Raw genomic sequence first — 18,593 nt, 5'->3', positions numbered from 1 at the left:
AGGCCCCCAAGGCTGGAATACCGGGAAACTCCATATGTGATCTTTGGTCTACAATAGGAAGTAACCCAATTACACACAAAAAATTACAAAACGGCCAACTCACATTTCCAGGCACTCAAACAATAAGCCAGCATCACTATGACAAGAGCAGTCATTGTAATGGGTTAACATGGAAACCTTACTAACTGATTTTAAATAGTCAACAAGTTAAAAGGGCAGCTACAAAACAATTTTAAAGCCCATTTTCCTGAGAAATAAAAAAAAATCCTTTAGAATAAAACAAATTAGAAGATAATCTGATATTGAACTAATCGTTGGCCGTTAATCCAAACAATCTATCTAGATGCTCTTCATACCCAGAGCATTCGGTCCAACAGAGGTCAAACTTAATATCAGCTGATTCTGTTTCACCGCAGTGCTTGTCCGTTGGCTGCACCAGAAAAAGGATTAAACATAATGACCTAATCATTAAAAGATTGCATTTTTGCTTGTTAGTCATTGCCCCAGACTCCAATTTATATAAAAAAAGCCTCCTTTAAGTTTTACTTACATTTCTACAGACTAAAAAAAGGATTGATGATGGTTTCATTTATTTTATTTTATTTTTTGGGGCATTTTGGGAATGACATCCCCACTTTGTACCATCCTAAGGTTTGTTTTTATTTGGTGAAGCTAGAAAATGTCAGGTTCTTCATGTTCTGTAAAGTATGTTGGAAAAAACAGCCCTGAGCTGCAAAGCTTGATCTTATCTAATCTGCCTTTAAAGTCTAGTCACACTTTTATTCAAAGAAATGTCCTATTTGAACATTTACTCCAGACTTAGCAGTCATGTTTTAAGTCTTGAGGCAATGGAAATTATGAATAATATATAGCAGAACTAATATCCATAGTATATTTGAATCATATTTTTTTCTATTTAAATTTTTTGGGTGGTAATGCATTTAAAAACAAAATAAGATAAGAATATTCGAGCTGCATTCTTCTTAAAAGATTTTGTAAATTACACTTAAAAACTCTTGACTCTAGTTGTCAGAGCTGCACAATATTTGCATCTTGTGTGAGTGCAGATGAAGTTTGTATTTTTATTTTTTTTAAATAATACCTGTTAACAGGTAAATGTGAATCTTGGTCTGTTAACCTAACCTAAACCTACAGGGACCTGCAGTAGAGACAGAAAGCGAAAAATTTAGTAAATTAAAATGGGTTTTATTCTCCGAACGACTTTGGGTTGTATCTTTTGGAGTTTAATTTGTTTAATTTTTGGTTTATTTTTTATTTCAATAAATCCTTACCAGGTTCTATTTAGGGCTACACAGCTGCCTTGCAACGAGAGGGCTCTGATTTCAAATCCAGGCTTGGGGTCTTTCTGCATGGAGTTTACATGTTCATCCTATTCTATGCAGCGTTTTCTTTTTTTCCCTTCATTATTTAAAAATGAAAAAAATCAACACTCGTGCTTACTCGTGTTCTTCTGTTGTTTTTATTTGATCCTCAAACCACTTTAGATGTTCCCATTCTCATTGAACTTTTGTCCTCATTCCTATCTTCTGCATACAAACTAGGCCATTAAAGTTGATTCTCATTCTTCTGATTGATTTCTCTATGGCTATCAGTCCACAGAGTCAGAAAACATGGCTAAAAGGTTAAATGGTCTCTTTATATTGCCTTTGTGTGTGAGTGAAAGTTAAGGTCCCACAATGTATCAGGAATACAGTATCAGTGTGTGCGATATTGATGTTACAAACCACTGTTTAAGTGTGATAAATGGTGACTAGGTTATAAGTTAGTCACTTTATCTGTATGGAATTAAATTGATCTCAGATAATAAAGAATCTTGGTGTTATTTTTTATCAGGACCTGTCATTTAAATTACATATCAAAGAGGTTTTTAGAGTTTCCTTCTTTCCTCTCCGAAATATTGTAAATTGGAGAAATATCCTGTTCAGGGGGGATGCTGAGAAACTAGTCCATGCATTTGTTACTTCAAGGCTGGACTATTTAATTCTTTACTAGTAGGAAGTCCACAAACTGTAGTTAAAAGCCTTCAGCTGAACCAAAATGCTGCAGCCAGAGTTCTGATGAAAATTAAAAAGAGAGATCATATCTCTCCTATTCTAGCTTCTCTTCATTGGCTTCCTGTTAAATCCAGAATAGAATTTAAAATCCTCCTTCTCCCATATAAAGCCTTAAATGGCCAAGCTCCATCTTATATCAGAGATCTGATTGTTCCTTATGTTCCTAACAGAGCACTTCACTCTCTATCTGCAGGTTTACTAGTGGTTCCTAGAATTTCTAAAAGTAGAATGGGAGGCAGATCTTTTAGTTATCAGGCTCCTCTCCCGTGGAACCAACTACCAGGCAAACACCCTGTCTACTTTTAAGGGTAGGCTTAAAACTTTCCTTATTTGATAAAACTTATAGTTAAAAACAGATTGGCTTGTGCTTAATGGCTGGGTAAGTATACAAGTGGGAGGAGGTATAAAGAGAACATACATAGGGACCATTTTTTTCTTCATTCTGCTTCATTCTATCTCTGCAGTATTGTTGGTTCTACAAACAACTTTATGTTCTCTCTGCCGTTTCTCACCCTAGTAGCTATATCTGGTCTGGCTCTGTTCAAGAAGTTTCCAATGTAATACTTAGCCATTTATAAAGTGAGGTGGCCAACAGGTGCAAACAATCATTAACGACGAAATATACTGCAAGCATGTGATTAACGCAAACTCCAAAACACCTAGACCAAAAAAGAAGAAATTAAACAGGAAAAAGCTGCAAAAGAAAAATGCTATCATCAAAGAAAAAAATAAGAAAAACGAAAAAATGCAACAAGTTTTTAAAAAGCTGGGAATTCAGACTACAAAATGAAAGTGCACCAGACAACTATGGGTGATTGACCACTAAGTCATATTAGACCAGATTCTTTCTAAAGAAATTACCAGAGGAACCTCTCCCATACCCCAGGAAAGAAATGAAAGGTTTGGGTCTTTTTAATGTTATCTTCAAATACATGGACGTAATCCTTTACAGGATGATAAAGAAGTTGGTAAATATATTGTTAAAGTAAATATGCCAAAGTCCAATGTTACTTATTTATTTAGCATATTATTTTGAAGCTGTAAAGTATGTGCATGATTCTTTAACCATCGATTCTCGTGGTTGTCCTGTAATGGGCTAGCCACCTGTCCAAGCTGTACCCTACCTCTCCAAAAAAAATCAAAGATCTTTTCTGTTTAGTTCATTTTCCTTGTGTTTTACCATTTATGATTTTCTCCATAAGTATCAAAGCCTTTAGACAATGAAAGCTAATTTCTGGGTTTTTAAGACTATTTAATCAGTCTAGCTCCCTTCATGAACTTCCACAGTTGCAGTTTATTTAGTTAATTACACTCATCACTTATCCACGCAATTATGCTTTCCCTTTCATTTACAACTGGTGATATGCACCTTTGGTCTTCTTGATGCACTGATAGTTCACCCCTTGGTGCTTCTTAGGTCATCTCAGTATCCTTTTTTCAATGCATTTTCGGACATTATCTGGTCAAGGCTTATACCTCCACTGTCAGCTCACAAAAAAGCTCAAGCTAAGAACATACATATATATATATATATATATATATATATATATATATATATATATATATATATATATATATATATATATATATATATATATATATATATATATATATATATATATATATATATATATACACATTCTAAAATCTGTTATTCAAATCTAAAATAGAAAATTAAACAGCTTTTACTATCCTTTTCATTAACACCAACAGCCTGAGTTTCTGCCAAATTGACAAGCTACACGAAAAGCCACTCAGAGGGAAAATGGACTGATATATTCTAAAGCACTTACTTTGGCTGATCCAAATTTTTTCCCAAATAAGGAAAAAAATTTTGTACCACTTGATATTTTAGGTGAATAAATCTTAAAGTTGGACTGCAGAAAAAACTTTTGATTGGCAGTACAACTTTGTGCTTTTTAAAGGAGGGGTGGAGGTTAGACCAACACGAGATTTCCTCTTAAATCAGTAAAATGACTGTCTGTCATTTGACAGCCCATCTAAAGCAGGCTGAATACCTATCACACCCTACTGTCTGTCGGCTGATCCAAAAGAGTCAAAAGGGGATGACATAGCTGGAGATTAATGCTAAATCAAATTGCTCAACACAAGTAAAAGTATTTTTCCTTTGCTCTCCCCTCCTGAGGCTGCATATTTAATTTGCTGAATCTGGGAATAACATTTGCATGTAACGTTAACATCAATTTATCAAGACTGCACCAAAAAAAAAACACTCTTAGAAATCACTCAGCCTAAATCGCCTACGAATGCTTGAAAAAGAAAAAGTGGAGAAAAACATTCTCTGAAACGGTAAATATGTAGAATTGACATTACAGTAATTTGACAAAAAAAAAAATATATATAACAACTAAGTAGCAAATTTCACAAATTGTCTTTTTTTCTGGAAATATGACATTTTTCAAGCTAATTGGCAGCCTCCCTTAAACATCCCTCACAATGAAATCACTGTTCAGTATGTCCTCTGTGTCTACTGAGAAAGAAGCTATTTCAACTACAAATATTTAATAAAAACAGAGATCTCTCCTGAGGTTGTAAATGGAGACAAACAAGATAAAACAACATGACACAGCAATAGCAGAGCAATACTGAGGGTGCTGTCAGCTGATATCCCATCCTCCAGCTCCCCAGCAGAAATCACAGTAACCCTCTAGAACTGAGCAGGTAGAAATCTCTAAAGAAACCTGCTGAATCACCGTCAGCGATAAGACTTTGATGTTAACTTTTGACTTAAACAGTGTTAGTGCTCTGCAGCTCATTGCTGAAAGGGGGCCATTTGTCAAAGTTCTACCCACCAGGGGAAAACAGTGGCACCGCCTGAAGTGAGTCGCACTCTCATCTGAAAGGATTTGCTGATATTAAAGGTATTTGAAAGAAGGAATTTGTATTCAAGCACTCAGCTGTCCTTTTAAATGCTCCACATCTTTCCGCTAAATGTCGTAAAAGTGTCTAATTTGCCTTGAGAGAAGGAGATTAAAAACATGGTGTAGAGAGATGACGATTTAAGCTTGAAGTGCCACTTATCCAGGGTCTGTTAGAAGCAAATCCCTCATTCATAGACTGAAAAAACAACCCAAAACATTCCTATTTCCATTTAAGGGTCTATATAAAGCCCTTTACTTGATTCATGCATGTCTGGATGATCCTCATGAATCTTAGACTGGCCAACCAGATGAATCTATGCCGTTTACACAGCATATTGGTCTGGATAGGAGCAGATAGAGCCCGATTTCAAAGGCAGGACAACAGTCAGTGGAAAGAGTAGAGGACCAATTCGATAACTAACAGATGCCATAAGAAAAAGAAAACATCCTACAGCATCTTACATCAGCCAGATGTTGAAATGTTAAACCTATGAAAAGCTCTTTCATAGATGAGTGTTAGGAATGGTTTAAGATTACTGTCAATAAAAAGGTTTGAATAGTAGGGGTGAGTATTGGCGATACAACACATGTCATGATACTTGGGTCAAAATACGATATTATCACTATCACCATAACTAAATATTGCTATATTTTTCCCAGCTAAAAGATTAAATGTATAGATGAAAAAGCAAGTGCTGTATATGTTAATCAGAAGACATTGGTTAATTTGTTATTTTAGCGATTTTAAATGTGATAAACAGATCAATGTTGTTTTAAAATCGTTTTTTTATCATCTTCGTCTTTTATCCAAAGTAAAGCCGTTTTCATCTTTTAATCTTTTTGCAAGTGGTTCATGTGTTTATTTAAAGTCGTCTGGACTACTGCAATGCACTTTATTCAGGCATTACCCATAAAGCACTTTCCTGCTTGCAGTTAGTCCAGAGCGCTGCTGCACGAATTTTAACAGGCAATATAGATATAAATACGTGAACGCATCACCCCAATCCTCTTTGCACTGGCTCCCTGTTTAGAAAATCGCATAGGTGTCTTAATTTCTCAATGAAAGAAAATAAATGTGAACACATTTAAAATTTCTATACATCCCTTGTTGTCATACATTACATGAGAACTCAAAGGGTTCATCTGTAACAGTACAAGTTTGGAAGTTACCAAAAACAAATGATGAAGTTACTGCTGCACACCAATATTCGTGCAATTAAATTTACCAGTATGAATAAGAAACGCATGATAAAGCTGTTACACTTTTACCAGATGGTGGCGGTAATACGATAAATTCGTAATTTGGATGTGCATTGGTGTAAAGTTGTAACTTTGTCATTTGTTTTTGTAACTTCTAAACTTGTATCGTCACAGATGAAGCATTTGAGTTCACATCTAATTTATGAGTTGACAAAAAAGGAATGAATACAAATTAAAATTTATTGACTTACATTTACAAAATCTGCGATGGACTGGCGACCTGTCCAGGATGTACCCCACCTCTCGCCCATTGACTGCTGGAGATAGGCACCAGCACACCTGGCGGCCCCACTCGGGACAAGCGTGTCAGATAATGGATGGTTGGCTGGATGGACATTTACAAAACAAGACGCTTGCACATACGTTTTTACTGACAGTTTTGCCTCAAAGTTATGGTTACAGAAAGGTGCAGTTGAATCATTGGCCCAATTCCTGTGCTGTGATTGCTTCAGTTTATTTTAGACCAGAGAATACTGAGCCCAGATTACCCAAATTCTGCTGTCTGAGCAGCCACTCCCTGTCCTGGAAAACAAGAGACCATGGCGGGTCTAGAGCTGTCATTACCCGGCCCCCTTCACAGAGCTTCCACCTACAATGAACCCGCCGCTCCTGCCCAGCAAACAACACAACCATTTTCTCCAACCAGCAAGGAATGATCTGAGGCAAAGCAACATACATTTCTGCTCAACATTAAGAACAAGTGGCTCATTTAACACCACAACACTGGAAGGAAACCAGACTTTTGCTTGTTTTTTCCCCAAGGACTTTTCGAAACCTATTTAGGCGTCTTTGTCAAATCTGTCAGCTCGCTCCAGAGCCTTTGAAATCTCTTTTAACACATAATATAAACAGTGAAAGCAACTGTTCTTTTTTAACTAAAGTCTGAGTCACAGACATGTGTTTTTCAGCCATGAGAGGTGTTGTACCTTGTTTAGCCTTCCAAAAGAAAAAGTCTAATCACTGGAAGTAGCGTGATACAGAGATGTCATGAAATGGGAGGCACTTACACAGGAAGAGGCAATGTCTTGGGTAAGGAAAAAGTGTTTGTCTGGGGTTGGAAAAATAGCATCAGAAAAAAACTTATATTTTTGAAAAAAATAATATTACTATGTAGTGCAAAAATAAATATTTGTTCGTATGCCTATAGTTGACTTTGGAAGGCTTACAAATCATGATATAGGACGGAGGTCTTCAACAGGGGAACTGCATGGGGGGTGGAAACATTTTTGGTTGATTAAACTTTTTTTTATATTTCCCCCTGCAATTAATACTCTAATAATTACTCTAATTGAAATGTCTTTAAATACACATCAACATGAATTCAACACACTCTAGTAAAAAGATAAATGGAGGTAGAAGATGTCTTTCAGTCATCAATGCACACATTCAGCGACAGACAGGAGCGCTTTTAAGCTGGACACCGTTTCTTTCTCAACACCTGTCCCATCAACCAGGAATCAGAATCCGAAATACTATAACAATCCCAGGGAGAAATTACTCTCTTTAATTACTCCATCTGTAATAGAGTGACTATAGGACCAGTTTGATATAACACAATTTCATAATATATATATTTTGGGCTCCCCGCTCCATTTGGCCATCAGTTTTGGGGTCCTTGGCCTGGAAAACATTGAAGACCACGGATATAGGATATTTAAATCCAGCTAACAAAGTGTACTTTTGCAATAGATGTATGCCAACATGCTGGGGAGAACGAGATGAATTACTATTTTTGATGTCCCGATCTTACAAGCTTCTTTTATGTCCAGGTACAAATCAACTTTAATTTTGTTTAGTTAATCTAATCTACTATTTGACTTTTAAATTTGATTCTAAAGGAACATAATTGGACTGAGATCGTATTATAGAGAAATTAATCCCCCTGAAATGTCTGTGGTTCCAGAAAAACACAAGACGTTGGTATTTAAAGATTTAAGTGGAAAAACATTTCAGAAGAGGGAGTGGAAGTGACACTTTCCGGTACACACACTACCATGTAATCTAGGAAATGCGCAGATGACTCTGTTTGCCTTGCATTAGGCAGGAAATAAGGCCCCATGCCACTTTAAGGAATGTCCATGGAGGAGACAATGAAAGCTTGTACCATACCACAGAATTGCGGAATGCATATTGTTTCCACAAAGTCTCTTCCTGCTGCAATCATTTACTTACAAACTATAGAAGAACACACACTTCAGAATCTCCATGATGCTTCCCTCTCTATACATATCCCACCCGTAACCTCCAGATGCAACCCCTTGTCAGTGACAATGGCAGGAACAAAGGGCAGTGGAAGGATGTTTGCCGGAGGTGTTGAGGGGGAGCATTGTACCTCATTTCCTTGAGAGGTGCAGCCTGGGCCGCTGAGAGCCAGCTGGGGTGAGTGGACGAGAAGAGAAACATCCGTACTGAATGTCCAAGACCATAGAGATCCCGCCAGACAATTACCACGTGGCCCAAGCCAAAAGAGTGAGAAGGATAGAGGGAAAGATGTTGCATTGTTCTCATCCTCCACCCACTCCCCCCACCTTTACTGAGACGGATTAATGCCAAGAGCTGCTAGTACTGAGAGTGTCTGGCTTGTGTATGTTGACAGACGCAACGAGTTAGGCCTTCTCCATTTTAATCAGGCTAACAGACAAGTGCAGAACAAAAACCAACAAGGACTGTTTGCTTGAGACAGGAGGATTTAGTATTTAGTGAGCAGCTCAGTTATTCAGCTCCCAAACAGACAGAAAGCCTAATCAGCCAATTAGACGGGAGCATAAACTATGCTTTGCAGCATGCCAAAGTTAGTATTTGGGACGTTAAATGTGGTTTGTTTTGAAAGCGATGAAGGCTTTTCTCTTCGATCCAGGCACCTGACCTCTTTCTCCTTCAGTAATTTGAGAGATGATGTTTGGTTAGGAGCATGATGTGTAAAGGTTGATGGACAGGGACCAGTGGCAGGCACAGCTGTAATGACTAAAGCCAGGGACTGACGTTCCCCCGATGACAGAAGATATGATGACGTGACAGGGCTGACATTTTCAAAAGGAGTTCCAACTGAGGGCCCGTCCTGAGGGAACTCAGTCAGAATAGGAGGTGAACGACGGGCTGAGTAAGTGACATGTTATTTGGATTATTCTCAGGCAGTAGACAGGAACCTTTAAGGGAAAAAATAGGCATACTTTGAAATACTTTCAAAATTTCATCACCCTCCACTAACCCTGGAAGACATTTGCAAATTTATATTCACCACTCTAGTATAATCTGATTCTGAAAAAATAAAAATGAGACGAACTACATTTGGGTGTGTTAGTTCAGCTGTAAAAACAGGACATTTACAATAGAGATGGTGTCCAGTCCTTATTAGTGATGTAAACTGAAAAATCTGACCTTTTCCAAACCAGTCAGCACTATCAGGTCAACTTCACTGCTTTAGCTGATAGAAGACACATACCGCTATGTTAGTAAGTTATTAAAACTGGAGTCAAATTAAATCTGTTACATCATTTAGGTCTCTACTGTACAACATCCTAGAACTGGAAGTGTTGATAACATTTAGGAAATCGCAAAATTAAGGTAAACCATGTTCTACAAGGAATACAGACTAATATTAGCGTTTTGTTTTAGTTTAAATGCACGCCGAATAAAGCCACCCAAGTTAGTTTGGAGATCTGATCAGGAGTCTCCTGAGCACCTCCCTTCGGAGGACATCAGAGTGCATCCCAGCAGCAGAAGATTGCAGAACACAATCAGACCTTGTATTTATGTACAATCATATATATGTATATATAAATATACTCACTGACCTAGAAACATGTAGGGATCCCCTAAATGTTCTTCTGCTAAGCCTGCTACCTAACCTTAAATAACCAGAGGGGAGTGGATAGAGAGAGATGGACATAATCTAAAACATAAATATATGATATTGAAGTCATAAAAGCTTCAACAGATGTTTTTGGCATACCTTTTTCAAGGAAAATTTCATCTTGTTGCTACAAAATAACAAAAATTAGTCTTTACTATGAGGGGGAAAGTTCAACTTATAAAGATGTTAAATTTTAATTTCATACCCTTTCATCAAAGAGTACAAAAAACATCTTAGAGGATTTTATAAAGCTACCACAAACAAATCATCTGAGTCAGTGTTTGATTCAAGTTGATGGCTCTTTTGACTACATGGAAACTTCAAGGAAAACGTGCAGAAGTCTTATTTCAGACCCACTTAAGCAACATCTTTGTTTCAAAGGGACTGATTAAATATGCTGTCATTGACTCAGAAATCTGCAGGATTTTTTTTGGCATCTTAGAGAACAAGTAAAATAATAATTTTGATACTAAAATGGGTTGATAATTGCCACCCTGCATGCAGCATCTGGGTAAACCTGCCTAGAAAAATTATACTTCTTAGAAATCAGGGAGGAATCTGCACCCTGCTGATAAATCCGTGTTTCACAACTGTAACAAACCAGAAGCCCACATCCAGCAACACTGCTCATTGTGTGAGCTCCTGACTGAATTGTTCTTAAAGGGGTTGGGCAACAATGTGCATATACCCTGTAAGCCGCTCTTCAATAGATTACTCTGGAGCACCCATCAAACATCTCGTACACATGCCTGGAGAAATAATGAAGCAATCACTGCAAACCCCTCGGCGGACTAATTATCCACGCCGGCCTCTCAGAGAAAGGGGCGTCTGCGTGAATGTGCAACAGTTTTCCTGGAGAAAAAAACACCCCAGCGACAGAGGTTTAATTACCAGAGGATGAGGAGCTTTGCTTCATCTCTCATAGATGAATTAATGAAGGGGTAAACAGCAGAACAACTGGCACTTGACATGGAAAGAAACGAATGACACAACATAAAGGAGAAACATCAATCAGGGTTTACTTGTATAGATAAGGTGGGGTTTTCATTTTCATCATCAGCCTTCCTTGTTTTACAACAGGTGGAAGTGGTGACAGCATTAGATTAATAGAATTTCTTCCTGTTATACAGTACTGAAGTACATATGATTAGCACACAGACTCTGTTCCTCCCAGAGAAAACAAAAAATGGGTAAATAAGTTTAAGGACAAATTTAAGGCCCCCAACCTTCAATATTCATCTCATCTGAGGCTGGAGACAATTTCTCCATCTCTCAATAGTGATTATATCTGTTGTCATGGCACACAACTAGTCCAGAACTGACAAAGAATCCAGCATAGGTGTCAGAATATCTCAAAAACCGAGCTAAAATCTGAATGTCTTCCAATTTCAGCCTGTTTTGTGCTTACTAGTCCTTGTCCACTCTAGACTTTTACAGTAAAGGTGCCTAGCTAATTCTGTTTATTGTTCAATAACAGTATTACAGTACCTTCCAAGTCTTAAACTAAAGTTTTTTTTTTATGTTATTTGATGTGAAAGGCAAACGCAAACCAAAATATTATTATGAAGGGAAGGCTGAATGAATAATATCTGCAAAAAAATTCATTTGTAAGTTTTGTGACAAATGTACATTTTGACATAAGTCTGGACTTTGGCTGCATTCTTCAAACACATAGTCGTACTTTGATCTAAACCCTCAAACTGTCACACTGAGCATACACTTCCATTCAAATGGTCTTGTTTTATGTAGAAAAGTTTGGTACAAGACCAGCGCATGCCCATAGCATGATGCTTCCACCGACATATTTCACCCTTGGGAGGATTTTTTTTTAGATCGATGCGCTCTGTTACATTTAAAGCCTCACTACCATCATCATACCAGAATGTTTTCCTGAACGTTTCTGTGTACTCTACATAGCGATTCGTTTGACTTTATTCTTCAGACTTGATAAAAGCAAGGTCAATAAAATGCATTATGCCACCCTGAGCTATGTCTTACTTCAGCTCCCCCAGAAAAACCATGAACTTCTAATTAATGCTCCACTTGCAGAGTCCATAGAGGCCATAAACCTGCCCATCAGGTTGAAAATTGATCCATATTCTTAAAAAATATTATCTTCTGATCCGAACCTGCTTTAAACATCCCAACGTTTTGATAGAAGCATCTGTTATGCTGAGAGGTATTTACAATCGGATGGACTCTATTTTAGGGTTGTCACGATACTAAACTTTTCAACTCGATACCGATACTAAGGAAAATATTCGATACTCGATACCATTTTCAATACCACAAGGATAAAAACAAAGACTCTAAAATTCAACAGAAATATTTTCATTAATAAATAAAATACAATAAACAATAAGAACAATATTTTGAGGTTGTATGCTGTGCACAATATTAAGCAAGCTTGATAAAAACTTATGAAATTAAAATTAAATGTTCCTTCCTTGGCTATGCTTTGCACACATAACAATGACGCTAGCCAAACAAAAATAATTCTCAGCAGCTGCACCTGTTACAAAACAACTCTGAAACTGAAAAATGCACAGAATTATTCAATCACACAGTGTTCAGAAAGTGCATTGTCCTCTATTCTGCACATTAGATGCACTTTAGGTGCCACTGGTGTAGGGTTGTCACGATACTAAACTTTTCAACTCGATACCGATACTAAGTAAAATATTCGATACTCGATACCATTTTCGATACCACAAGGATAAAAACAAAGACTCTAAAATTCAACAGAAATATTTTCATTACTAAAAAAATACAAGAAATAAATAAAAAAACAATAAGAATAATATGTTGAGCTTGTATGCTGTGCACAATATTAAGCAAGCTTGATAAAAAACTTACAAAACTAAAATTAAATGTTCCTTGGCTATGTTTTGCAGACATACTGTAACAATGACACTAGCCAACCAGTTAAGAAGCAAAAATAATTCTCAGCAGCTGCACCTGTTACAAAAAAAGTCTGAAACTGAAAAATGCACAGAATTATTCAATCACACAATGTTCTGTAAGTGCATTTTCCACTATTCTGCACTTTAGATGGCTGTATCGATACTTTTGAAAATGAGTATTGTATCCTGATACAACGTTTCAGGATCGATACTTTTTTGAGTATCGATACCTTTGACAACCCTACACTGGTGGTAGCACTGTATCGATACTTTTGAAAATGAGTATTGTATCCGTTTTGAAAATGAGTATTGTATCCGGATACAACATTTCAGTATCAATACTTTTTTGAGTATCGATACTTTTGACAACCCTATTCTATTTACCCTTTTTGAAGGTAGTTGGTTGCTATGGACTTTTTCTTTAGCAGTAGTAGTTACTGGAGCTGGATACAAATGCATGACTTGGATAAAATCGATGTGCCATTGTTATAGATGTGCTACTTATTTTTTATTTTACTCATGTTGATCTGTGTTCAAAGATTCATGCAACCTTTTAGCAAGTCTAAGTCCAGGACCTAATGCTCCTTTATTGCTTTACAACCCCAGGGGTACCGGCCTGACAGGTTATCACCATCAGTCTGGACTAAGTCCTGGACACAGCGACAGTGAAACAGCCACTGACCTATCTCACATCATACAAAGTGAATGTCAGTGACATTCCTGCAGCCTATTACCGACACTCCCTGTTAAATGTCAGCTGCTTGGCTAAAAGATGGAGAGAGAGAGGGGTCTGGCTAAGAGGGAATTAACAGGTGCCTGTACCTCCATCATTCTGCAGCTTCTCTCTGATGTTGGACGTGGGACAACATGCAGGATGAGCTGCATGAGCTGGAGCAAATTACAGACAAAACAGTCAAGAACAGAGGCTACCCCCAGGGACAGCGCGAAGAGATGGTGATGGAGTTGCTGCAGTGATGAGGCGGAGTGCCTTACCACAGCATAGAGAGCTCTGCATGCAGTAATTGTTTTAAATCTAAATAACCATTCCAGTGATTTTGCATCTTGTTGTTTACTCCAATTTATATGGAACACAGCTAAGCGATGTTCAATACATGCAGACTGAACAATTTACCTTTCAGCACTTTAAATAGATTCTAAGCAAATCAATAAGGTTAGCATTTCTAAATATGTATTTTATTTAAAAATCTTTCCATAATGAGACTCCGTTTAAGAGGCTCATCATAAATAAATATTTATTTTAAATGATAAAAAAGGAACAAAAGGCACTGAAAAAGTGAATGGTTTGGATTGGACATCATTTGGTACAGATGCAGACCAGCAATGAGAAAGCAAATGTCTTCCTCAACTGGTCTTTAACCAGTAACCAGCTTTGCACATCAAGGGACTGAAACGTTTTCCCATTCTTCTCTGTAAAAATAGCTCAAGCTAAGTCTGGTTTGACTGAGAGCATTTGTGAACCCTTGCTAGCGATTTGCAATTGCATTTATCATGTCTTATCGTAGTCCTGCTGGAAGCTAAACACCTAGCAAAACATAAGATCCATTTGCTGCCTTTGGCAGATTTCCAGTCCTTTATTTGCGACATTAGCAAATCATGCAAAAAAGATGCAATAATGCTGAAAACAAATAATGTAGCTATATGAGAAATACCTAAACCAATCATTTAAAGGGGTTTATGTAGTTATGTTTTAGGTCCATAGTAAACATTGACCTCAGATCATGAGTCATCTCCAAGCTGCTCTGGAAAACAATTATTTACATCTCAACTACAACTTTTTTTGTTCCGTTTTTCATGCTCCTCCTGGTTACCTTCAACGTTTTCATCTTTGAAACAGTCTAATTGTAGTTTCTCAATGTTGTCACCACCTTACCTCCTTTTTAGCCTAAAAAAATGATGCAGCATTAAATTACACAAGCTTTTCTACATGTATTACTGATATAAAGAGCATAAAGAATGTGTGACACTTATTGTTGGAGCAGATAGCTTCACTTCTAGCTTTCAAGGTAGTTCCGGATCTCCTTTAGTTATGAAGTTTAAGCGAAAATTCAATCTAAAAGACTCTTTTCAGCCTCACCTGCACTACCTGTGATTCCCCTCGCTATAGCTTTAGCCAATCAACGTCAGGACCACACATCCTCTGAAGCCAATCATCTTTCAAGATCTCCTTCATTTAGCTCCTGGCCTAGCCTCCCTCCAGCATGCCAGCAAACTTTCACCCATCTCAGCCCCATCTCCTCCATCACTCTGAGGCTATTCTCAGTCCCATTCCTCCTCTGGCTTACTCCACCACCAGTAGTCTTAGGGCCACATTTATCAAGATCCAATTTTGCATGCAGTAATTTGCGCTCGCAAACTGGAATTTTGCGCAAGGGGCTGGACCATGGTTTGCGGGTGATTTAACAAGAGCGATTGCGTACCTGGTGGCAGGTGCAAAACTGTTGGAGACGCCCTATTTAAATGATGGTTTTGCGTGTTTTGTGGTTTGCGGCAAAGTAGTTTGTAGTTTGTACAAACTAGTGCATTAAGAAATTTAAATCTTACAGTGACCCCCAACAAAAAAAAAAAAAAAATATATATATATATATATATATATATATATATATATATATATATATATATATATATATATATATATAAAGAAAAAACTTTGGCAAGCTTTATTCCCTAAGGTGGTATGTGGCTGAATTTCTACTTCACTGCAGTAAAAAAAAAAAAAAAAAAACTGGTGTTTTGTATTGCCGAGTAGAAAAATGCACATACAAAATGGCTCACAAGAAGTGACTGTGGATGAGATTACTGCGCGTACATATCCCCGCAGCATTGGCATGTTGCTCCACAGGCGCAGGGGGGAGGTCGGGGTTCCCCCAGTAGGGCGTCAGGGCGACATGGCATTTAGAACGTCAGACAGCACTTCTGAAACACGAGATTGGGAGATCCAATGTTGCGAGGAGTTTTGTGATATCTGGTATTGCGTGGGTCCTCTTTGTGGCTGGCTCCAAATCCATTCGGAGTTCCCCCAACAGCTCCAAAATGGCAATGCAGGATAAACGATATGTTTTGATGATCGTTTCCTCGTTCATTCCAAAAATATTCACACGGAGTGAAAAAATGCGATCTCTGCGTCTCCTTGCTTCATTTCGATGTCTCCTTCTTGCGACAATATGTGCCATGTGTGCGCAATTACGCATACAGACCATTTGCACCTTCTTTTGAAACATGTTAAATATAGAGTCAGATACCGTTAGCAAAATTGCTTTCAGGTTTGATAAATCACTTTGCGAGTGCTAAATTAATATATTTACATGTTCTCCTCCCACAAGACGCACTTTTGCGTGTAAACGCCCCATATTGCATATTCATTGCAGAAAAAGTACTAAATGGATAAGAGGAACTATTTAGCACGTTTTAAAGACCAAATCCTTTTAGCACGCTGTTGATAGATCAGTTTGTAAATTTTTTAGCGTGCACAGTGAAATAGCTCACGTTTTTATACATGCAAACCTTTGATAGATCCGGCCCTTAGAGTAGTCTTCCCCCCTGTGTCCAGGCCCTATTTGTACGTTACTCATCCAAGCAAATGTTTATTCACAGCATCAAAGTCTTCTGCCGGGGCCACAGCGCCAAAGAATTTTTTTTCATTCATGTCAATTAAAAACAATTTCTTCTAGAATTTTTTCTTTGTGTTTTCTCTCCAGAATGAAATACTGTGATAAGGATAGATTTGCAATATACTTTGTAGCCCAAAGTCAAATCATGTATCAACAAACCAAGAAAAGCACCCCCACAGTGAATGCTGTGTGATTAGTGTGTTTAAGTTGAGGAGCAGTATTAGTTTTCCATATACCGGAGTGCCATGTTATACATGCCAGCTTTGTCTCTGCCATAACATCTAATAAAACAAATTGGACTTTTATTGGTATTTTTTAACAATGAGGCTTTTATTACCACTTCTTCATAAGGTACTAGTTTGTCTGCCCGTTACCTAAGATGTGGATATAGACTTACTATTGATATTTCCATTTGTGCTAGTCCAACATATAAAATAGAAAACAAATCTATGTGCACAGCTCCAAAAAGCAAAAAGAGGGTATTAGATGGGTTCGTGGTTCTAGAGTAACAAGAAATCTGGATAATCAGCAATCTGAGGTTACATGCAGCCGAAACAAAGTGCTGGTTATCCAGATATTTTGTCTAACACATAAAATCCGATTGAATTACATACGTGTAAACCAATTTAAAAGATGTTCAAGGTGTATAAATACTATACACCCACAGACATTATTATTACATTATTATATATTAAACTCTTAATACTGTATTTATTTTGGTTTATATATAGATGCAATAAAAAAAAAGATATCTAGTAACCCTTTTAATTCGACAACTGCATCTGAAAAATCAAGTCACATCTGCCCTTCAAATGACAGCCACCCTCTTCAGCAACAGTTTTCACTATCAATGTGATGTTTCTGAGTGTGAACATGACCTTTTATGGCACTGTGGTCCAAATCCGAAAGATATAAGTGTATATTACAAAATGTTAAAGACTAAGACGTTGTTTTTTTCCCAACAGCCCTCAGTTTGTCCAATCAGATTACATTGTTCCCTTGTTGCTCCTTTCTTAATCCAATCATGGCTTTAAAAAAAAAAGCCCTTCCTACATGATAGTGGCACTGTCTCCATGGTGACGGGCTGCCAAATCACCATCCATAACACCACAAGCGCATTTACAAACACGCAAAAGAGCCAAAATCTCACAGTGTCATCACAGTTTTTTATGCGAGGAACTAAATTCGGGAGTGCGTCTGTCTCAGATTACCCCCTGAGGCACAAATCTGCTTGACTGTGTTGCAAATCAGAGGAGGAGAGTGGAATAAAAAATGCTGCTCTTTAATTAGGAGGTAAAAGTGCTGATGGTTTCACAATCGAGGGATTCTCCCAGAGGTGCTTAATGCTCTGATTATGGAAAAATGTCAAATGCCGAGACACATTAAGCAAAGAAGACATCAGGACAACAGGCTGTGCTCTGATTCAAGCAGCTGTCATGCAAAGGAATAGTTTAGTTGAAAAGGTATTTGGTTGAAAAGGCAGCATTCTGCGCCACGCATAGCATCAATAAATCATTCCCCAATGAACAGTTTGTGCTGAAACTGAAATCTCGATTACAATGAATGTAAATTGTATAAAGAAATTGATTGATTGATTGAAACCATGAGTGAAATAAATAATGACACAAAAGACACCATATTGATCCAGCTGAAAATGAGCATATTTACTATTGCAAAAAAAAGACAGATTTCTCCAGTTTTAGTTTTTAAAGACACAATACTATCAGTTAATATAAAAAATAAAAATCTCAAAAAAGGCTTTCCTTAATTAAGTGAAAAGGGCTAGCCAATTTAAAGGAAGAAAATGCTTCCTAAAACTAAAACTGTGCAGGTGTAATTTATAACTAGCATCCTGGTAAATAATTTTTAACCCATTTTTCATTGCAAAGTTGTTTGAATGGCCACACTGAAGGATGTTGGAGCATGATAAATGTAATGGTCCAGCACCTCTACTGAAATAAAGTCTTGATTTTGACTAAACTACAATAAAA

General features: G+C 37.3%; 1 protein-coding gene across 1 annotated transcript in view; it reads right to left on the bottom strand.

The window, feature by feature from the left end:
• Positions 1–13,848, bottom strand: part of tmem108 (transmembrane protein 108) — a 64,791-nt gene extending 50,943 nt beyond the window's left edge. Inside the window, exon 1 of the mRNA XM_038300633.1 lies at positions 13,796–13,848. The gene's annotated coding sequence lies outside the window, so the exon portion shown is untranslated. The remainder of the gene's footprint in view (positions 1–13,795) is intronic.
• Between the last annotated feature and the right edge of the window lie 4,745 nt (positions 13,849–18,593).

This window comes from Cyprinodon tularosa, unplaced genomic scaffold (genome assembly GCF_016077235.1).
Source record: "Cyprinodon tularosa strain WSP-4 unplaced genomic scaffold, ASM1607723v1 ctg451, whole genome shotgun sequence".
Classification (NCBI taxonomy): domain Eukaryota; kingdom Metazoa; phylum Chordata; class Actinopteri; order Cyprinodontiformes; family Cyprinodontidae; genus Cyprinodon; species Cyprinodon tularosa.
Note: the sequence above shows the minus strand (reverse complement) of the source record. Positions and strands in the feature narration are given on the sequence as shown.